Below are 23,523 nucleotides of genomic sequence, written 5' to 3'. Positions count from 1 at the left end.
AGAAAACTCCCTTTGTTGATCTTTATTTGTTTTTGCTATTGGCACTTCCTTGGTTGTCTTTCCTTGTTGGGCCCTCCAAGTGTTTGTGGTGTTTTGAGAAGTGTTTTGGTTCTCCCTTTGCCTTTGTTCTCCTTAGAATTAAGGACTTAATTCTCCAATTCCAGCACCTATCAAGAAGACTAGACCTTACCCAAGTCAAATTTCTACTCAATTAAGCACCAAAAGATAATAAATTCCAGCACCAAATTTAGAGGCCAAAGAATAAAAGCAAGAAACAATTTAATTGGAAAACAGTACCACACAAATGGAGTTAGATTGTGACAACTAGAAAGAGTTCCAAGAATATTAGACAAGCAAATAAAGGTACTCAAATAAAGGTAGGAACACAAAAGAATCCTAAGAATAGCACTAGAATTAGATTACAAAATAAAAAACAGCACCACTGAAAAATTGTTGTGGACCAGAGAACGTGCTTTTCCCCAATTTGTGCTGAGCTGTGCTTTTTAGATTTGATTCTGAAATTTGATATGCAAAATATTCAAGATCTTAGCTAAAATCTGGCGTTGGAATCACTCAAAACGCATGAACCATTGTTTTTTAATAAATTTTTCAATTTCAGTGTTCAGTTACACCAGTTGTAGCGCCTCAGATTTGCACACTGATTTTAAAATATTTATCATTTTTTTTCTGTTGACTCTTTTGAGCTAATTCCTTTTTTGTCTTTTCTATAACACTCTAATCTTGCATATTCTAGAGAATCAAAATTTTCCTATGAGTGAAAATATTTTTCTGGAACAAAACAGCCAGCACAGAGAATGTGAAACAGGGGATTCTGGAAAAACCGGAAAAAACAGCAAGATACCAAAATTTAAACACAATGGAATGAAGAAAAGGAAATTGTGTAAGATCTAAACACAAATATGAACTCAAACTAAAATTAAAAGGCACCAAAAGATCAAAAGAACAGCAGATTCAAAGCAAATATAGATACCCAAAATCAAGAAACAATCAAGCCAAACAAAGGACTCCAATGAATTGATGACATTGTGGATGAACATGACTTGAGAAAACATATATGGATTCAGAAATTAAAAACTCAAAGAGCATAATATGAACCAAATTAAAAGTGCAATAAAGACTGAAAAACCTAAAAGAAAACAGCAACTCAAAGGTGTATGGAATCCTATCACAATTTGCACAAGAATTGTTCAAGATCAATTGAACAAAGTGCACCAGTTGGATCTTCCAAATAGCACACCAAAACAAATTAAAATTTAAAAAACAGCAAGACAATTATGGAAACAAGATGAACAACATGAAATAAAGAAGAACTAAAAATGAAAAGACCAAGAACAACTCATCTTTAAAGAACCTATGCTCTGATACCAAATGATGGCAAATTCATGAAGCTCTTCTTAGAATCATGTGAAAGATGGTGCGGAAGCCATGGATGTGTATGAGCAAGATCCTCCTAAGAGATATGGTGATCTTGAAGGTGCATGGTGTGTATGGAAGTTCGGAGGTTCGGCCAGCCCAATGAGAGGTGAAGGATGTGAAGATTAGAGCCTAGAAACTAGGTAGAAGCAAAGCTTGGCACAAAGTTGGCAGCATAACTTTACTATCAATAATCTTGCAATACATGAGGTTGGCTCCTCCTTTTATAGGCTAAGGAGGACCAGATTTGATGATCTAAATTCTACACAAATGTAAGCCAAATGAAATGTAATTGTGAAGCACATGGGTGCACATGGCACATGGGTGCACATGGTCCTTTATTAGTAAAGGCTTCTAGAAACCTTTAGCTAATCAAGGTTAATGCTTCCTTAATTCTAATGTGAAGAAAATTAAACAATTGTCCACATGGTTATGCTATTTACACCTCATTTAAAGCTAAACTACACTTGATGGGCCTTCACGGAATATGTGCTATTAGGCCTTTTTCCATTCATAGCTTGATCCAAGTCTTCTTGTTCTAGACGCTCTTGGCTTGGTCTTAGACGCTCCTAGCTTGATCTTAGATGCTCCTAGCTTGGTCTTAGATGCTCCTAGCTTGGTCTTAGACGCTCCTAGCTTGATCTTTAGACGCTCCTAGCTTGGTCTTGGACGCTCCTAGCTTGGTCTTGGATGTTCTAGATGCTCTTGCCTTGGGGTCTAGACGTTCTTGACTTGTCTCTTGCCTTTCATGGAAGGGTGTGCTTGGCCCTCTTCCATCACATATCACTTGGAGAAAGGTGGAGGTGAAGATCAAAGTGTCTAACCTAGAGAGACTAGACAATGGAGTAGAAACTTGCAAGATTTGGCAGCATTTTACTCATAAAATTGATCTTACAAAATATGAGCCAAGCACCCCATTATATAGGTGCAAGTGCCTTGGAGAACAAGGAGCAAGGGTAGGAAGGGGAATGCACAAAAGAGCGGCTGCTAGGGTTTTGACTAAAGTCAATGCCGCACCCTAGGAGGAAACCTCTAGAAGCTAGGCTAACTTCTTACCCTAAAAGGCCTTACACAAGCTACAATGATAAGCACCCCCCCCCCCCCATAATGCTAAAGGAACCCTATTCTACTGAAATTAGAAATAAAGAAACTAGCTCTCATGGCTTGGGCTTTACTTCTTGTGGTCCTCTTTGAACATATAAAGAAACGTTTCTCTACCATCAGTAGTAGAGTCCCAATCTTCTTGAATCCTCTTTGCCATGGACCTAGTTGTTGGGCTTGAACTAGGGCTTGAGCTTGGGCCTCTTCCATTACTCTTCCTATCTAACTAGTTAGGAATCTAGCACAAAGACAAACATCGAACATAATGTCTGGTTTGCTTGCAGTTAGATAAAGAAGAGAAACTATTAAACCCCTGTACATGGTTTGATTAACTTCTGGTCCAACTTCATCAGCTCCTAAATAGAAGTTTGTTGACATACTTCATGGATAATGTGGTGTTTATTACGAGAACATGGGAGAGTGATATACTTCATAAAATGACGATTCTTAAGGACATATTTTCAAGGAGAAATGTGGTGTTTATTAACCTATTGTATTATATGGATAATTGTGACGATTTTTAATGACCGTCATATTAAAACTGACACGGCTTACATGTTTTTTTTGTAGTGAATTGATTAAAAAGAAAGGAACAAACAAATATGCACCAAATTAAAATGAAAGAGTTCAAGAACAAAGAACATAGGTATTTTTTATATTGGTTCACTCTTTTTCAAGAGCTACATCTAGTTATTACTTCGCACATAAATGGTTTTCACTAAAAGCACACAATCTTGTACAAAGATCACACAAGAACACAAATCTTGAACCCTACAAGATCAGTTGTACCCCTTCAACATCCTGATACATATTATAGATCCCATGAAACCCTATCTTACACTATAATAGGATACAAAAATAACAAAAGAAATGCAAATGAATTGAAATCACCTAGAAAAGAAAACTAAGACACTGAAAATAGGTTTATGGTTTTCCAACACATTAAGGAACCCCTTACAAAAAGAAGATGATGATTCAAATCCTCCAAAAATTCATAAAACTTTTCAAACACTTGTAAAAACAATACTGAAATCACATTCTCACATGTTTAGATTCAAAAGTTATCACATTTACTCCTTTTTGAATGTTTAAAGATTTTTTTTATAGATTTTGATAAACACAAAACTGTTTTAAAATACAGCTTCCAAAATCAATTTCTTAAAACACGGATTAACCAGTTGATTTCACTTAAAGTAAAATTACTAGTGTAACGCGGTTTTTCACACATGTTAAAAACTCGAGCTTAAAAACTCATTTTATCAAACACATTAAAACACAGTTTTTAACGCATTAAAACTATTTACAAAAAATAATAAAATATTGAATAAGAGTTTTCAATCAATTGGTTTATGAAAATAACATATTAAAAAATTTAATTTTGATAAAGTCTTTTCAAAAACAGTTTCAAAATCTTTGATTCATCATCTAATTATGCAAAAGATAACTATGGACACGAGACATACTAGAAAAATATAAGACAAGATACACAAGGCTTCATCAAACACTACTTAGACCTAAGATGTCCAACAGTTTGTGCGACAGACGAACCACTATAAATTATTGTGCACATTTCTATCTTCCCTATTTTCTTTACATTATAGGTTATTATTGTCTGTACTAATCCATCAAATGCAAAAAATAATATGGTCAGATGATTTGCTAAAACAAACTAGAAAATACTTAAGTGAAACTGATTCAGTTAAGTTACTAAGTTGCGTCTAATAAGATGGATGAAAAAAGAGTTATAGTCTGATCACTTGATGAACTAAACTATTGTCTGAGTATTTCCAATCAAAAAATGATAGTTAACAGTTTTTAAGTTTGTAAAAAATAAATTTCAATCATCCCTTCTTATGTTTTCCTAATTTTACAATGTATAATAGTGAAGAAAAAATAAGTATAAAATCTATCCTAGAATGGACATTTCAGAATGTAATAAAAACACAACTTCAAAACATGTAATAGAAAGAATATTTCAGCATTCCAGAATAAAGGTTCCAAAATACATTACCCTCATTCCAACAGTAAAGGGAGATTCATTGGCAGTGGAGAAACATTTCTCATTCAAGTGCAGAGTTAAATAAGTACATTGATGCAATCCAAGTTCTTGATAGTGGAGTTGAATGGAGCAAGGTAGCAGAAGGATTTGAAGAGAGAAGCACCGAATGGTAATGAAAGTGCTAGGGTTTGGTGGTTGAAGGTCCAATGAAGGGGAAGGAGGTTTGGCCAACCTTCCAAGGTTCATGTACCGCCCATGTAGTCGGAAGTGACGACGTGGCAGCAAACTATTATATAGGCGTGTTGAACGGGGCACCTGGCTGGCAGAAGGGAAGGAAGTCGGGGGGCTCGTGTAGTCGCCAGTTATTAAGTTGGCGTGCTCCGATCTCTAGCATACCTAAACCGGCGGTCACCAGGTTTGAGATGAAGTCGCCGGATGCGAACCCAGACGACCAAGTGATTAGAGATCGCCGAAAGAAGGACATCGCCGAAGGATCAGGGAAGCTTGTTCCAGGCTTTCGAAGCAGAGGATGAAGTCGTCAGATAGTCATTCCCTAGCTAGCCAGAGGTTGAGGTCGAGGAACAGCTTACCCGAGCATGCACGATGAAGTAAGTGAAGTAGATCATGATGGCGGCCGGTGAGACCAAAGGGAAGGTGTGTATGAAGACACCCGTACTCGCCACGCAGAAGAGATCACGCTCCAAGACAGTTATGCGCTGAGTTGCTTCCTGTGTAAGTAACTTAGCCCAAGGCCTGAAGAGTAAGAGGTGACGCCCAAGTCAAGGATGCTCCAGACGGTGACACGTGTACAGCTGGATGTGAGCCACGTGTCCAGATGTGTAACTGTCAGGAGAGAGAAAGTGCACAGGTATATAAGAGACTCTAACGAACTTCTGAGGTACGCGCGTTTTAGAATACTTCTTTTACGCTTGCGAGAACTTGAGTACGCTGAGAGAATTTTGCACGGTTCCTGAAGTTCTTAGTTTTCTCTTAGTATTTTGGTGGTTCAGTCGCTGACTTGGGCGTCGGAGCGTGATCGGCCGCAGCGGCGCCGTTCTGTCTTTTGCAGGTTCTTGAGGTGAATCAAGGCGAAGGACGGAAGCTAACACAGCGCAAAGTCGATCCAGATTTGACGAGGCAAGGCTCTTGCGTCCTGGTCAACAGGCAGGATCAGTTCACTAGGCCAAAAGAGACTCACTAGCAAAGAGAAATTTGGGAGAGATTGAACTTCATTTCAGAATACTTCATTCAATTAATTGCAAATATGCATACATGAGGTTTATTTGAGGTATTTATAGATGAAGACGGTGAACGTAGCTTGTGTTGGAATTATAGACTGTTAAACAATAAGGGGTAAATTTTTTATTAAAAGATTTTTGCAAGTTCTAGTAAGAATGAATATTAACGCAGAATCACAGAAGAAGCAACCAAATAAGCCAATTAACAAAACTGTTTTAATTTTATTCCAGAACATCAATCGATTATTTATACGAATAAATCGATTATTTTTATCAGTACTTTGAAAATCATAGATCAAACAGTTTTATAAGAAGTGAGAGATAGAGAGATTGAACACACAAGGATTATACTGGTTCACTTTTAACCTGAGCTACATCCAGTCCCTAGAAACCCCTGGGTATTTTACTAAGCAATCAAATACAGATTACACAACACAAGCACCAAAGAGGTGATCTTGAACCCTTCAAGAACACTCACCCTCTTTGAAACACAACCACTACGAGTCAGAACACCCTCTGACTGTAGACACCAGTTTCTCACACTTTTACAAAATGAATTAAAGAACAATAAAGAATAGGAAGGATCACACCTGATACAAAAAAATGAATACAGCAGAACCTACTCCAATGCAAAGCTCTTAACAATCTTTTGAAAATCACTTTGATCTTTTGTAATCTGATCTCTCTCTTATTAATTAGTGATTCATAAACAAGTTATATAGCCATAAAAATAGTTGTTTCACGCTATCAATCAGGGGTCAAACAGATTTGAAATAAGCAAAAAAAGTTTTAACAGATTTAACCAATTTTGTTATGTTTTAAAAAAAATCAATCGATTGAAAGTGCGAATCAATCTATTGAAATGGCTTTAACTGTGAGGTCAACCAATTTTAGCTTTTTTTTCAAATCCTTTCCAAAACTACCAAGTGATGGCATTCTCTAGGAGCTCTTCTTGGATGTTTGGTGAGTATGGTGCGGAAGCTCAATGTAGGAGATGGACAAGGTCCTCCTAGGAGTTGTGGTGACCTTGAAGGTGCATGAAGAGTGTGGAAAGAGGGGAGGTTCGGCCAGCCCCTTGGTAGATGGAGAAAGGAAGATTAAAACCTAGAAGCTAGGCAAGGAGCAAAGTATGGCACTAAATGGGCAGCATAACATTACTCAATTTAATCTTGCAAATACAAGTGATAGGCTTATCCTTTTATAGGCTAAGGAGGCCGTAAATGTTAAGCTAATAGAAGATGAAATGCTAGCTAAATGTAATGTAAATGTGAAGCACATGGGCCACACGGAGCACATGGGTGCACATGGTCCTCCAACCTTCACATGGCCGAACTTGATTAGTGAAGTCTTCTAGAAACCTTTAGCTAATCAAGGTTAACTCTTCCTTAATTCTAATGTGCAGAAAAATAATCAAAAGGTTCATAAAGCTAGACTAATTACACCACAAAAATACTAAGCTACACGGAGTGGGCCTTTATGCAACATGTACAAGTTCCTTTCTCTACCATCCGTAGCTTGACCCAAATATGTGTGGAGATGCTTGGACATGGACCTAGTGATAGGTCCTAGACGCTCTAGTCTTCCTCCTAGACGCTCCCTTGCTAGACGCCCTTTGATCCTGCCGGCAACTTGAACGTGGGTGAATCGCTTCGTAACACTTTCTGCCCTGTCTTCGCGACTGCGTCTCCTGAAGAATCACCTTCTGAACTCTCTCTCTCAGATGTCTTCAAAATGTGACCTGCAAAATACACAGACGGCGCCTCTAGCGGCCGTTTGCACTCCGACGATCAAGTTAGTTCAACAGAACCACCAAAAACTGGAAACTTAGTAAAAATGTGTGTGTGAGAAAAACTTGCACTCTGTTTTTCCTCTATCTCCCCTCACTCTCACTCTGATTCTGCCTTTTATCTCTCTTTCCCTGCTTCTGGGCATAACAGAATTCTGTTATGCTTTTCTGGCATGTGTCAGAACCCTGTCGTGCTTTTCAGAGAAAGCGTACCTTCAGAATCAACAATGGGGAGCGTGAGAGTCTGCGCATGTCTGCGCTTGGCTGCGCCTGTCTGTACCTTTAGCGGTACGGAGTGCTCTTTTGTCTGGACCACACCCCTCTCAGATGGTGACACGTGGAGGCCTGCAACTCACATCTAACCACACACGTGTCACTTACTGGAAGGGCTCTAGCGCCTCTCTTTGTCCGCCTAAGCTACGCCCTTGCGGAGTAACTTAGGATGCTTCTCTTATCTGGGTAAATTGCACACTCTTAGGAGTGGTCGTCGGGTGTGGCTGGTCTAGGCGCACTCACCGAACGTTACTCTCTGTGTAGGCGACTTACCCTTCTGGATGACACGCACGTAATGGGTTGAGGGAATCACCAATCACTGACTGGCTTACTAGTTCCCTCAGGCCACTCTCGTGCATGATTCCTTGAGGTGTGCTCATGCGAGGTCCATGCGTAACGCTCTCGCTGGGAACCTTAGTCCCAGTTTAACTGCGTGTAACACGAGACCCCGATGACAATACACCCGATGACTGATCAGTGTTTATTCGCTACTCGCGCTCTGCCTCCATCTTGCTACCTGAGGACCATCTTAACTGACTTCTGAGCCACGACCCGGACGAACCCTCGTGTTCCATAGACAGGGAAAACGACTTCCACATCCGAGTCCGCATCCCTCCCCGAGGGATGCCCATTTGCGCTGACGACAGGGCCACCAATGGGGTGCCCTTCGTTTTTGTTTACTCCGCGATCTTCAAAAGGTTGAAGCTGCGACTCCCCTTCACCTTCTTCGAGAAAGAGCTGATGATGGAGTTGAACGTCGCGCCCTGCCAACTCCACCCCAACGCCTGGGCCTTCATCCGGGCATTTCAGATCCTGTGCAACCACTTTGGGCACAACGCCTCGGTGGAGGTGTTCCTTTACTTCTTTGAGGCGAAGAAACCAGGGGATAGGTTTTGGGTCAGCCTGAACGGGGTTGCTGGACGGGTGCTTCTGGGCCTGTACCAGCAGTCCTTCAAAGACTGGAAGGGCAGATTTTATATGATATCCGCCACCCCACAAAGCCCTCATCTGCTCGAGGGGTACCCCCTCTACTGGGTCCCCCAGGTTCAATTTAAAAAACCCAAGGACCTCGAGACCATGGCCCCCTACGAGGGCGAGCTGTGTGGGCTGCTCCTGGGGGCTAAGTATGACTCCGCTCGCCTCATCAAGGATGAGTTTGATGTGGTTTCCCTGAAGAAATATATAGGTAGTTCTTTCTCTGCCGCCCCTTAGGACATTTATACCTCCTCATGCATGCTCTTATACTTTTCACCTTGCTTGCGTCTCTTAGCTGTCTAATTTTCCTCTTTCTTGCCTATGCAGATTCAATGTCAGGGAAAGATAGGAGGTTGGCGGTGTTGGAGCTCGCTAAACGCCGAGCGGCCAAAGGGACTGGCTCTTCCTCTTCCACCACTGAGCCAATTGAAGCCCCTCCACTCTCGGTCGCGCCAGCCGAAGGCCCCGAGCAAGGGAAGAAAAGGAAAAGACTGGTGAAGGCTTCTTCGCTGGTACCTGCTGCTGCTGCTGCCTCAGTGGAAGAGGAAAGCTCAGGCTCCCCCCTCATTCACCGCCAGAGGAAGAAAACAGTGGTTGAGGGGGTCTCGTCTCTCCAGCCTGGAGGGATCGAGGTGGTAGAGGTAGAGGAAGGTTCACCACCTCCCTCTCCCTCTACTCGACCTGCCCCAGAGCCCGCATGCCCACCTTCTCCTAGCCAAAAATCGCCCCCAATCTCTCAACCGCCAACTTCCCCCCCAGCAGGCCAATCACCTGGTCCATCCGCTCACCCTGCTGGGGGTGTTTCTGCTCAAAACGAGTGTGCCCCGCCTCCAATAACAATCTCCACCGCCAATGCTGAACATGGTGGGTCTGGCTCGCGCCCAAGCAACACTAGAGCCAACCATGAGAACTTCAGCAGAGTTATCTCCATGGTGCGACAGCACATCAGCAACGGGGAGCTCGTCGACTGGAGCGGGGAGGAGATAGATGCACACCTTGCCAAGCAGGTGGTGCTCTCACTGGAGTTCTCCACCCAGCATCGCAAGCAGAAAGCCCTGGAGAAAAGGGTGAAGGAACTTGAGCACGACAATGAGTCGCTGCACAGTGACCTTGAAGCCGCTCAGGGGTCTGTTGAGCTGATGCGAGGCATGGTGGAGAAGGCCAGGAGGGAGTATTTGCTGCAGGTCCAGGAGACCATCAAGATGGAGATCTTGATGGGGCAGACTGTTGGTCCTCTGGACTGCAAGGTGGCAAAGCTACAGGCTGAGAATTCTTCCTTGCGCGAACGGAGTCAGATGGTGGAGGAGTTACAGGCTGAGAATGCCTCCCTACGCCAACAGGATTCTCAGCGGGTGGAGATGCTCAAGGCCGCCAAAGAGGCAACTGCTGCTGCCGAAAAGAAGCTTGAGGAGGCAGTGGGCAAGCTGTCTGAGGCTGCCTCCTCCCTTGCTGCCCTTACCACGCAGAGGGATGCTGCAGAGGCTTCGAGGCGAAGTCTGGAGGCGGAGAAAGAGGACTTGATGAACGTGGGCGCCGATTCCCTCATTGATGGATTTGAGCTGGCGCTCGAGCAAGTCCGCTGCGTCCTCCCAGAACTGGACCTTGCGCAATTCAGCATTCATCACTCGGTGGTAGATGGAAAACTTAGGCCTCCTACTCCCTGAATCTCTTCCTTTTTGTAAATTTGACTTCTTCTGTACAAAGTTTCATTCTGTAACCTTATGTTTCTGCACCATTCAACTCTTTGTAACTGACAATTGTATGAACATCTCTGGTGATATACCTTGGTTTCAACTGCTCAATTTCTCTTTGTATTTTCTTTGGACTTCACTTATCTTTATGTGCGCGACTAACTGTTAGCTAGTTTAGGTTCAGCGCGATCTTGGGCTTTACCTTTCCTTTCGCACACGACTAAGTGTTAACCAGCTTAGGCTTAGCGCGATCTGCTTCTCTTACTCTTTGCGCGCGACTAAGTGTTAACCAACTCAGGCTTAGCGCGATCTGCTTGATCACGACTGGCTATTCCCTCAGCTTGGTGTTTAACAGTCCTCGTGCGTTGCTTTGTACTACTAGCCAACTACCGACAACTCATCAGTGATCGCTCTTTAGTCCTTACTTAGCTTTCTCTGTCGCTCTAGCGCTAAGTGCATAAAGGACCTTGACATCGATCGCTCAAAGTGAGGCCTCGTCTTGGGAAAAGGAAGTGTTTCTCGCTAACCCCTTTCCCTTTCCCCGAGGTCATCACCCTTTGGCGGGTTGAGTCGCTCACTCCCTGTCTCACTCCTGGGGTGAGAAAGGTTTTCTGACTGAGAGTCTTACTGGGCCAATATTGGTGCATGCCAAGTGGGTAAGGACGTTTTGTCAAAACCTTTCCTTTCCCTCTCTTGGTCTTACTAGCACCCCTGGCTTTTCAAACCTTTCTGCTTGCGCTCACACCTGGGGTGAGGAAGACTTAGATCGGTGCCAGTACTTGCGCCTAGGGCAAGTAGGGCCTAACCAATCACCTGCACTTGCACCTGGGGCAAGGAGGATTTTAACTTTAATACTTGAGCACACTTTATATGCTGGAAATTTTCCTTTAATTGGGTGGCCTCGTTAAAAACCCTCTTTAGGGAAAAGAGTGCCCCCTTGTCTGTTCAACTGTTTCCACCACAAACAAAGCATGTGTCTTTTAGCGTGAGAACGCCATTACTGTACAATTTTAACTGAAATAAAATTTTAAATGGGTGGCGTTCCACGTTCTGGGGATTGCTCCTCCTTCCAAAGTCTCTAGGCGATAGGCTCCGTTCTCTAATGTCTCCACCACTCTGTACGGGCCTGTCCACTTCGGGGATAACTTATTCTGCATGTCATTCTGATGCGCCTTTCTCATCACCAGATCACCTTCCTGGAAGCGCCTGGGCCTCACTTTAGAGTTGTGCCTCCGCTCTACTCTTCTTTTCACGGCTTCAGCACTGACTCTGGCCTCCTCTCGCACTTCGTCTAGCAGATCCAGATTCACCTTACGCTCTTCATTGGACTCTTCAGCAACGAAGTTCAAGAATCTGGGGGAGCTCTCCTGTATCTCTACAGGAATCATGGCGTCTGTCCCATAGACAAGGCTGAAGGGTGTCTCATGGGTGTTGGACTGTGAGGTGGTGTGATAAGACCACACAATTCTGGGGATCTCCTCTGCCCAGCCTCCTTTGGCCTTGTCTAGCCTTCGCTTCAGCCCCCTGAGCAGCACTCGATTTGCTGACTCCACCTGCCCATTTGTTTGTGGGTGCTCCACTGAAGCGAAAACCTGTTGTATCTTTAGCTCTTCACACATCTTCCTCAACTGATGACTGGTGAACTGGGTGCCATTGTCGGAAACCAGCCTCTTGGGTATTCCGAAGCGGCAGACAATGTTCTTCCAGACGAAGTGTTCGACTTTCTGTGCGGTGATGTGTGCAACTGGCTCTGCCTCCACCCACTTAGTGAAATATTCGATGGCCACAATGAGGAACTTCATCTGCCTTGTCGCCAGGGGAAAAGGTCCTAGGATGTCAATCCCCCATGTATGGAATGGCCACGGGCTATGGATGGACCTCAACTCCTCAGGGGGTGCCTTGTGCCAATCTGCATGCAGCTGACATTGTTTGCATCGCTGAGCAAACCTTATGCAATCTTCCTTCAGCTTTGGCCAGTAGTACCCCGCGCGGAGTACTCTACTTGCCAAAGCGCGACCACCTACATGGCTTCCGCACACCCCCTCGTGCAGCTCAGACATGAGTCTGGTGCATTGCTCGCCGTGTACACAGATCTGCACAGGGTGAGAAAATCCAAATCTAAATAGGCTTCCATCTATGAGAGTAAACTTACTTGAACCCCTCTTTATTCTTTTTGCCTCTGCCAGATCGAGCGGGAGTACACCATCTTCTAAGTATAGCCGGTATGGCGTCATCCAGGTGTGGGGTTCCTTCTCCGCGTGGACCTCCATCGACTCACCGATCTTTGAGGGTCGCGATCTCACCCTCGGCGCTCTCAGCGTCTCTTGAGTCAACGACCGATGACCGATCGTTAGACGCTCCATTGACTTGTATACATGAAGCACCTGGTTGTCTGACACAAACGCGCGCAGCACCTTCAGGGTCTCCTGAATGACAGTCCTCTGCTTCCCCCCTTTGCCTGAGCTGGCCAGCTTGGCAAGCAGGTCTGCTCGGGCGTTCTGCTCTCTTGGTACATGCACTAACTCAAACTCGGCGAAAGACGTCTTCAGGAGCTGCACATACTCCAGGTAGGCTGCCATCTGGGGGTCCTTTGCTTGGAACTCCCCGGTAACCTGCCCGGTGACCAGTAACGAATCGCTCTTGGCCAGCAGATTTCTTGCTCCCATTTCCCTTGCTAGCAACATTCCCGTGATCAGGGCCTCGTACTCCGCCTGATTGTTGCTAGCTTTGAAGGCGAAACGGAGGGACTGCTCGATCAGTACTCCGTTTGGCCCTTCCAGGATGACCCCAGCGCCGCTTCCCTGCTGATTAGAGGAGCCATCCACCGATAACACCCATCGGAAATCTAGCCCTTCTGCAGGTGTCGCGATGGATGATAGCTCGACTACGAAGTCCGCGAACACCTACCCCTTGATCGGTCCTCGGGGCTCGTACTGAATATCGAATTCCGACAATTCTACTGCCCACTTGACCATCCTTCCTGCCACATCAGGTTTCTTCAATACATTCTGGATAGGCAGATCAGTCATCACCACCACTGTGAAGCTGTGGAAATAATGCCTGAGTCTTCTGGCTGAGAATACCACCGCTAGAGCAGCCTTCTCGAGGGCCTGGTACCTGGTTTCAGGGCCTTGCAGCACCTTACTTACGAAGTAAACAGGCCTCTGGGCCTGGTCCTGCTCTTGCACCAGGACTGAACTGACTGCCCTCTCCGTAACAGCAAAGTATAGACGGAGAGGGATGCCTACCTGGGGCTTTCGCAAGACTGGTGGGCTTGCCAGATATCCCTTCAACTTAATGAAGGCCTCCTCGCACTCCTGCGTCCAGAGAAATCTGCTGTTGCGCTTGAGACACTGGAAGTATGGGTGACCTTTCTCCCCACCAGCAGACATAAATCGGGACAGTGCTGCCAAGCGACCGGTGAGCTGCTGCACCTCCTTCACCGTCGTTGGGCTCCTCATCGCCACGATCGCCGCACACTTCTCCGGGTTAGCTTCGATTCCTCGCTCTGTCAAGAGGAAACCCAAGAACTTCCCAGCCTCCACACCGAATATGCATTTCTCAGGGTTGAGCTTCAGCCTATACTTGGCAATGGTGGTGAATAGCTCTTCCAGATCAGCTGCATGATGCTTCTTCTCTTGGGACGTAACCACCATGTCATCTACATAGGCGTGTACGTTCCTTCCCAGCATGGGCGAGAGCACCCTATCCATGAGCCGCTGGTAGGTAGCCCCCGCATTCTTCAACCCAAATGGCATGACCTTGTAGCAGTAGCAAGACCGTTCCGTCATAAACGCGGTTTTGCATTCGTCCATTGGGTGCATCCTGATCTGATTATACCCTGAGAAAGCGTCCAAGAAGCTGAGTAGCTTTCCCCCCGAGGCGCTATCGACTAGAGCATCTATACTGGGTAAGGGGTAAGAATCCTTGGGGCACGCCTTATTGAGGTCAGTGAAGTCCACGCACATTCTCCACTTGCCGCTTGCCTTCCGCACCAGTACCACATTCGTTAGCCACTCGGGGTACTGGATTTCTCTGATATGCCCTGCGACAAGGAGCTTCTGCGCTTCGTCGTGGATCACCTTCCTCTTCTCCTCGTTGAATTTCCTTCTTCTCTGCCGCACCGGTCGAACCATGGGGTCCATTGATAGACGATGGCAGAGGAAATCGGGGTCGATTCCTGGCATGTCGGATGATGACCATGCAAAGGCATTCATGTGCTTCTCAATCACACCCATGATCAGCCTTCGCTCTTCTTCAATGAGGGATCCCCCCAACTTGAATTTTCTTCCCCTGATGTCCACCTCGACCCATCCTTCAGCTGGGTGGGGCCTCCTCTCACTGGCAATGACCGCTCTCGCGATCCCTGACTCGCGAGGAGTGATCGTGCCTTCCTCCTCTTCCTCGACTTGGGCCACCTGGGAGCCCCCCACCGCAGCGTTCTCCATCCTCTGACCGCCTTGTGTCTCCCTGACCGCCAATCGCTCTTCGCGCACGCCTGGTGGTGGTTTTGTGGTGACATGGCACACACTTCTTTTTTGCTTCAAACTGTTCTCATAACAGCGTCTTGCCTCAGCCTGATCCGATTTGATGGTTATCACGGCCCCTTCCATCGACGGCAGCTTCAACTTCATATGCCTTGTCGATGGTATTGCGCCCAGTCTATTGAGCGTTGGCCTCCCCAACAGGACATTGTACGCAGAAGGGGCGTTCACCACCAGGTACTTTATCTTTTCCGTGCGGGCTGCCGTTCCGTCAGTGAACGTTGTCCTCAGCTCGATGTATCCCCGCACTTCTACCTGATCCCCTGCAAAACCGTAGAGACAACCAGTATACGGTCTCAACTGATCAGGGGACAACTGTAGCTTGTTGAATGTTGGCCAGAACATGACATCCGCCGAGCTTCCTTGATCTACGAGTACTCTATGCACTCGTCTTCCTGCTGTGATGAGAGAAATGACCACAGGGTCGTTGTCGTGTGGGACAACGTCTCGTAGGTCAGCTTTCCTGAAGACAATGTCCACCTCAGGGTAATGACTCTCATTCACTGCATCTACCGCCATCACAGATCGAGTGTATCTCCTTCTTTGTGAAGCTGTGCATCCCCCACCAGAGAAGCCTCCAGCGATCGTCTGCACTTCCCCATGCACAGGGACTTCATGCTGTTGCTCTCCAGTTTGGGATCCTGACGCGCGATCACCCTGTGGCTCCCGCAGGTAATCTGCTAGAAAACCAGACTTCACCAACTCTGCCAGTTGGTGTCCCAGCGCCAAACAGGAATGAAGCGTATGTCCAAAGGCCTGATGAAACTCACACCATTCATTCTTCTTCCTTCCGAGTACCTTGTCTGTCTTCTCTGGTACTCGTAGTCTTGCTGCTACGGCAGGAAGGGCGATGAGATCCGCCAACCCCACCATGAAGTTGTATCTCGGGGGTGCGTTATTCTCCCTTGCCCGCCCCTTACTCTGGTCTTTGCCTGGTGCATAGGGACGAGGTTTTTCCCGCACCTTCTTCCCCTCTTTGGCCTCATGCACCCTTGCTTGCTGTGGTTTTCCTTGCCCTCCACGCGGTCTGGGTGGTGCAGCACTTCCCCTCTTCTCAGAAACCTCTGTTTCTGCCACTATGTGCGCCACCGCACGCCGTCGGATCTCTGCAAAGGTGCTGGGATGGCTCCTGATGAGAGACTCACTGAAAGGGCCAGGCAGCACTCCCTTCTTAAACGCGTGCACAAGCATATCTTCATCTTTGCTGGGTAGTCTAACCACTTGTGCTCCAAAACGGTCGACGTAGTCTTTCAGCGACTCCCCCTGGTATTGGCGCACGTCGAACAGGTCGTAGGACACCACTGCAGGTGCCTTGTTGACGATGTATTGTTCAATGAAGAGCTTCGAGAACTGAGAGAACGACGTGATATGCCCTTCCGGTAAACTCACGAACCACTCCATGGCGATTCCGCTCAGTGTGCTCATGAACATCTTGCAGTATACAGCGTCTGAGCCCCCATACAACATCATCTGTGTGTGGAATGTCGTCAGATGCGCCTCCGGGTCTTCTACCCCTTTGAACGACGCTTTTACCCCCACCAGGTTGGAAGGCACCATGGTTCCCATAATCTCAGGGGAGAATGGCATGGGAAATGCCCTTGGAGGTGAAGGCTGCCTAAACACCCTTTCGTCAACAACGTGCTCCCTCTGCGCCTGCAGCGTTCTTCTCAACTCTTCGTTGACACGATTCAGTTCGTCGTTCCTGCTTTGCGACGCAGCCAACTCCGTCTGCATCCTTTCTTGTTCGACTTTCGACGCTGCAGCGTTATCCTGCAGCGTGCGCACCATTTCCAGGACCTGCGCCATTGTCACAGCTCCTTCATCAGCGGATGGCGCAGGTGATGGTTGTCTGTTTCTAGGCATCTTCTCTATCAGAGAAACTGATAAAACTCTGGTGAGCTTTAAAACTGTGGTATATATGGGACAACGATTCACTCGTGCCCCACGGTGGGCGCCAAATGATCCTGCCGGCAACTTGAACGTGGGTGAATCGCTTCGTAACACTTTCTGCCCTGTCTTCGCGACTGCGTCTCCTGAAGAATCACCTTCTGAACTCTCTCTCTCAGATGTCTTCAAAATGTGACCTGCAAAATACACAGACGGCGCCTCTAGCGGCCGTTTGCACTCCGACGATCAAGTTAGTTCAACAGAACCACCAGAAACTGGAAACTTAGTAAAAATGTGTGTGTGAGAAAAACTTGCACTCTGTTTTTCCTCTATCTCCCCTCACTCTCACTCTGATTCTGCCTTTTATCTCTCTTTCCCTGCTTCTGGGCATAACAGAATTCTGTTATGCTTTTCTGGCATGTGTCAGAACCCTGTCGTGCTTTTCAGAGAAAGCGTACCTTCAGAATCAGCAATGGGGAGCGTGAGAGTCTGCGCATGTCTGCGCTTGGCTGCGCCTGTCTGTACCTTTAGCGGTACGGAGTGCTCTTTTGTCTGGACCGCACCCCTCTCAGATGGTGACACGTGGAGGCCTGCAACTCACATCTAACCACACACGTGTCACTTACTGGAAGGGCTCTAGCGCCTCTCTTTGTCCGCCTAAGCTACGCCCTTGCGGAGTAACTTAGGATGCTTCTCTTATCTGGGTAAATTGCACACTCTTAGGAGTGGTCGTCGGGTGTGGCTGGTCTAGGCGCACTCACCGAACGTTACTCTCTGTGTAGGCGACTTACCCTTCTGGATGACACGCACGTAATGGGTTGAGGGAATCACCAATCACTGACTGGCTTACTAGTTCCCTCAGGCCACTCTCGTGCATGATTCCTTGAGGTGTGCTCATGCGAGGTCCATGCGTAACGCTCTCGCTGGGAACCTTAGTCCCAGTTTAACTGCGTGTAACACGAGACCCCGATGACAATACACCCGATGACTGATCAGTGTTTATTCGCTACTCGCGCTCTGCCTCCAGGCGCGAGTCTGGGAACTGGTCTGCTGGTGGTCACTTGGCTACTGACCACCGATCACCATTCTGGGTGATCTATCCCCCGACCTCTCTGCCGCCTGATCTGTCGGTGGTAACTTGGTTACTGACCACCGATCACCTCTCTTGGTGATCGTCCCCCTACCTCTCTGCCACCTGGTCCACGTGTCACCCTGCGAGTGGTCCACGTGGTTCTCTGATGCTGACGTCATCGACTACCGATGACCGATCGGATCACCCTTCATCTTGGGGTAGACGCTCTTCATCTTGGAGTAGGCGCTCCCCACTTGGCTCTAGACGCTCCCCACTTGGCTCTAGACGGTCTAGACTTGGCTTTTGTTTTCCATAGGGTGGTGAGCTTGGCCCTCCTCCAAGAAGTTGACTACTTCGGTTTGGCCATCCGTTTGAGGATGACAAGAAGTTGAAAATTGTAGTCTTGTTCCTAGTTTGCCCCAAAGAGTTTTCCAAAAGTGGCTTATGAACTTGGGATCTCTATCGGATACTATACTTCTAGGTAGACCATGAAGTCTCACCACTTCTCTAAAGAAGAGTCTAGAAATATTTTGAGCATCATCTACCTTGTGGCAAGGAATAAAATGGGACATTTTGCTAAAACGGTCCACTACCACAAAGATAGAGTCATGGCCTCTTGCAGTCCTAGGGAGTCCTAAAATGAAGTCCATGCTAATGTCTTCCCAAGGAGCATTTGCAATCGGCAATGGGGTGTAGAGTCCATGAGGCATTGTTCTAGACTATGCTTTTAAACATGATATGCATCTAGAACAATGTCTTTGGACATTCTTTCTCATGTGTGGCCAATAAAAAATTTCTTTCAAAAGGTCTAGAGTCTTATCAACTCCAAAATGGCCCATGAGTCCCCCCTCATGTGATTCCTTGACAAGGAGTTTCCTATGTGTGCCTTGGGGAATGCAAAGTTTTCCTTCTTTAAAAAGATATCCCTCGGCCACATAGTAACCTCCTTGCGCTCTATGTTGACATTGAGCATAGATGGATGAAAATTCTTGATCCTCTTGATAAAGCTCTCTTATGTGATCAAATCCAAGAATTTGGGCACCCAATTTTGAAAAGAGTACATGTCGTCTCGAAAGAGCATCGACCACTATGTTGGTGTTTCCTTTCTTGTATTTGATTACATAAGGAAATTGTTCAAGAAACTCCATCCATTTAGCATGTCTCTTGTTGAGCTTGTGTTGGCCCTTTAAATACTTTAAAGACTCGTGATCACTATGGATTACAAATTCTTTGGACACAAGGTAGTGTTCCCAAGTCTTTAGGGCTCGCACAAGAGCATAAAGCTCTTTGTCATAGGTGGGATAGTTGAGGGTGGCACCATGGAGTTTTTCACTAAAATATGCAATGGGGTGTCCACCTTGCAACAATACCGCACCTATGCCTACTCTCGATGCATCACATTCTATCTCAAAAGTTTTGGAAAAATTTGGAAGAGCTAGAATTTGTGCATTGGTGAGTTAAGTCTTTAGCCTTTGGAAGGCTTGCTCATGCTTATCATTCCAACAAAATGCAACATCTTTTTTTACAAGTTCATTCAAAGGAGAAGCTACGCTTGAAAAATTAGGCACAAACCTTCTATAAAAACTAGCTAACCCATGGAAACTTCTTACATCACTTACATTTTGTGGAATGGGCCACTCTCGGATGGCTTTGATTTTCTCGGGGTCAACATGCACCCCCCTTTTGTTAAATATGAAACCTAGGAAAACTACACTATCTACACAAAAGGTGCACTTATCCCTATTGGTAACTAAGCTATTTTTCCTAAGCACTAGAAGAACTTCCCTAAGGTGACTTAGATGGTCTTCTAGGGTTTAGCTATACACTAAGATATCATCAAAGTAAACTACTACGTATTTACCTATACAATCCCTCAAGGTATGATTCATGAGCCTCATGAATGTACTAGGGGCATTAGTGAGCCCAAAGGGCATCACCAACCACTCATATAATCCAAACTTGTTCTTAAAAGCGGTTTTCCACTCATCACCCTCTTTGATTCGAATTTGGTGATACCCACTTTTAAGGTCAATTTTAGAAAATACGGTTGCCCCATGTAACTCATCAAGCATGTCGTCAAGCCTTGGGATTGGATGCCTATACTTGATGGTGATGTTGTTAATTGCTCTACAATCAAAACACATGCGCCATTTTCCATCTTTTTTGGGCACCAACAAGACAGGTACAACACAAGGGCTTAGGCTCTTTTGAACCCAACCCTTCTCCAACAAGTCTTGAACTTGTGACTCTATCTCCTTGGTTTCCTCGGGGTTAGTTCTATAAGCAGGCCTATTTGGTAGGCTTACCCCCAGAATGAAGTCAATTTGATGTTCTATACCTCTAATGGGAGGGAGTCCAATGGGTCCCTCATTAGAGAATATATCTTCAAATTCACTTAAAAGTTTTTCTATTTAAGGAGGTAGACTCATGAGTTCATCACTTGTGGCAGTGCATGCAAGTGTTCCTTTACAAAAGACTAGGCTTGGTTGTTCAACAAGAAGCAAATTTTCCAAGACGTTTTCAAAAGGCTTGTCTTGTTGAGCAACCTTGGGGAAGGAACATTCTTCTCCCACGCCTTCCTATCCTTAAGGATTTTCTCTTTTTCTAGAACTCTTTTTTTTTTTTTCCTCATCCCTCTTATGCTTCATTTGTATTTGGTCTTTTACCACTTGTGAATGTGATAAAGGACTAAGTACAAACTTCCTATGCTTATGAGTGAAGGAAATCTCGTTAGTGAGACCATAATGTAAGGTTTTTTTGTCAAATTGCCATGGTCTCCCTAATAAGATGTGGCAAACTTCCATTGGTACTACATCACATAAAACCTTGTCTTTGTAGTGCCCTATGGAAAACTTGACTTCCACTTGCTTATCTACACTTAGTTCCCCATTTTCATTAATCCATTGTAATTTGTAAGGTTTTGGATGAGGAACATGATGGAGATCAAGCTCAAGTGGACATAGAGGCCAATCATCAAGAGCAAGAAGAGGTTGAGGCTCAAATAGAGGACGCCCATGGAGGTCAAAGCCCACCTCAAAGGCTTACAAGGAGCATGTTCAAAGCTTTAGGAGCTAATGGACGTTTATTTTCTCTTTTTGTAATTTCTTTGTTTGAAGGTGCTTAGAGGGAAACATTAGAAACCTCTTTTGTTAAATTATTTTTAGGTCTTTAGTTAGGAGTCTTAGGGGGGGTGTGCGTTAGTAGATAGGTGTAGGAGTAATAGGGAGGTGCCAAAGTGAGAGAGAAGGTCACACGTTCCTCATGACTTAGATTGGCGCCACTTTCATTTTTATTTGGGGGGAATTTTGAATTTAATTAGCTTTGCATTTCAGCACCTCTAGGCTATAAATTAAGGTGTTGCCTTTGTATTTTTCAAATCTGAATTTAGATTAGAGAAACTATACTCAATTTTTTAGAGAATTGGAGAGCTTTGTGCCTTCCTCACTTAGTCTTATCTTGAGAGTTCTAAGGTTACCTCAAGTGGCGGCTTGCACACTCATCTTGGAGTCACCATCCTCTAAGTGGCGTGATCATCCAACATTTCCTCCATCTTCGTGAGCTTTCTCTTCTCCTTCCTTCCTTCTCTTGTTATATTCATGTCTTAGCTTGCTTTTTAGCTTTTTCTGTTCGGCAATTTCAATTCCTTTGATGTTTTGCTTCGGTCATTTTATTTCTTTCGTTCATCTTTGCTTCTTCTTCACTTTCTAGCTTGTTTGTTCGGTGCAATTGTGTTCTTAAGCATTTTATTCGGTGCCTTTGCTTTTTCACTCCATTTGTTCGGTTCAATTTGACAATACATGGAACTTCCATATGAGTTTGGGTTTTGGTACTAGTTTTGGTGAGTTCTTGATTATAGAACCTTGATCCAATTCTATCTTAAAGTGCCTATCTCATATCCAACTCAAGATGATTCCTAAGAATGTCAAGAATCATTCATATTGTGCTATTGGAATCATATCAAACTACTTGTAGATTAAGCTTATCAACCATTCTAGCACTACAACAATTACAACTAGATCCACTATCCACAATGAGGGAACATATATTTTCTAAAACGTTACATCTTGTATGAAAGATGTTCTCCCTTTGTGTTTCCATGGAAGTGCTAGGTTGATTGTTGAGGGTTCTCCTAATCATTAGCAATTCTCCCTCTAATGGAGCTACCCTCTCATCCTCTCCCCCTTCCTCTCTCTCACTAGGCTCATCCTCGCCACTAGTGTATTCGTCTACACCCTTTAAAAACAAAGTCCTTTGGTTTGGGCACTGCGCTTGCACATGCCCTCTTCCATAGCACTTAAAACACTTAACATCTCTAGCTCGGATGGGTGGGGTGGAGGTATCTTTTGCTAAGGGCTTGGTAGTTTCCTTTGGTTTTTCTCTAGATGTACTACCCTCCTTTCTATATTCTTTCTTGGGATAGAAGCTAGAGTATGAACTCACCCTTTGACTTGAAGTTTTGCGCAAAATTTGTTGTTCAACTTTAACAAGTCATTCAAGTCTTAGTAGGGAAGAAGTTCTACCCTATCTCTTATCTCAAGAGAAAGGCCACTAAGGAATCTTGCTATGGTGGTGTCCTCCTCTTCCCTAATGGATGCTCTCATCATGTAGAGCTCCATTTTCTGCCTATACTCCTCTACACTCATAATTTTTTGTTGGAGTCTTTGGAGCTTGTCCATTAACTCCCTATGGTAGTATGAGGGTATATGTCGACGTCTTAGGGCTCCCCTAAGGTCATTCCAATACGTAATGGGAGGTTCCCTATGAAGATGTCTTTCTCTTTCGAGAGAGGTCCACCAATACATGGCGTTCCCTTGGAAGCTAAGGGCGGCTAAGGGTACCTTGCGTTCTTCACTCACCCTATGGCAAGCAAAGAGTTGCTCTACTTTCATTTCCCAATCTAGGTAGATTTCTACGTTCTCCTTACCATGGAAATGAGGTAGGTCTACCCTAACCTCCCTTGGGCCCTCTTGCTCCCTTTGCCTATTTCTTCTAGGGGGTGGTTGGTAATAGTCATTGATTCTAAGGCTTCCCTCCCCTAGAGACTCATTACTTTTAGAATGGGATGTATGAGTATGAGATTTTTTTTATTTTTGAAACTTCTCTTCCTTGGCTTTAGTCAACTCATTGATTTTAGTCTCATTCTCCAATTGTCTAAATGAAATCATTTGCACAGCTTGTGAAACTTCTTTCAAAAGAGTTTTTAAAGATTTTACTTCACTTTCAATAGACTTTGTAGAATGAGAAGAAGACATGACTAGAGCTTTGTGTGTAGAAGTATTTTACTTTGAGAAAATTTGGGGAAGTCAAAGAAGGTAGTCTTCCAGGTAAGGGAGGTGAGTCACAGTGGACTACTTAAATACCAAGCCTTGCCTTAGCCAAAAACTATCCCTCAATGTCTTCACACAAAGCTTTCTCTTGGTAAACCACTTAAAACACAATTAAGTTGGAGAAATCAAATTTTAATGCAATAAAACAATGCAAACTATCTAATCAACCAAGCAGATTTAACAAAGCTTAAACAAT

This window comes from Phaseolus vulgaris, chromosome 8 (genome assembly GCF_000499845.2).
Source record: "Phaseolus vulgaris cultivar G19833 chromosome 8, P. vulgaris v2.0, whole genome shotgun sequence".
NCBI lineage: Eukaryota > Viridiplantae > Streptophyta > Magnoliopsida > Fabales > Fabaceae > Phaseolus > Phaseolus vulgaris.
This window is presented reverse-complemented; position numbering follows the sequence as displayed.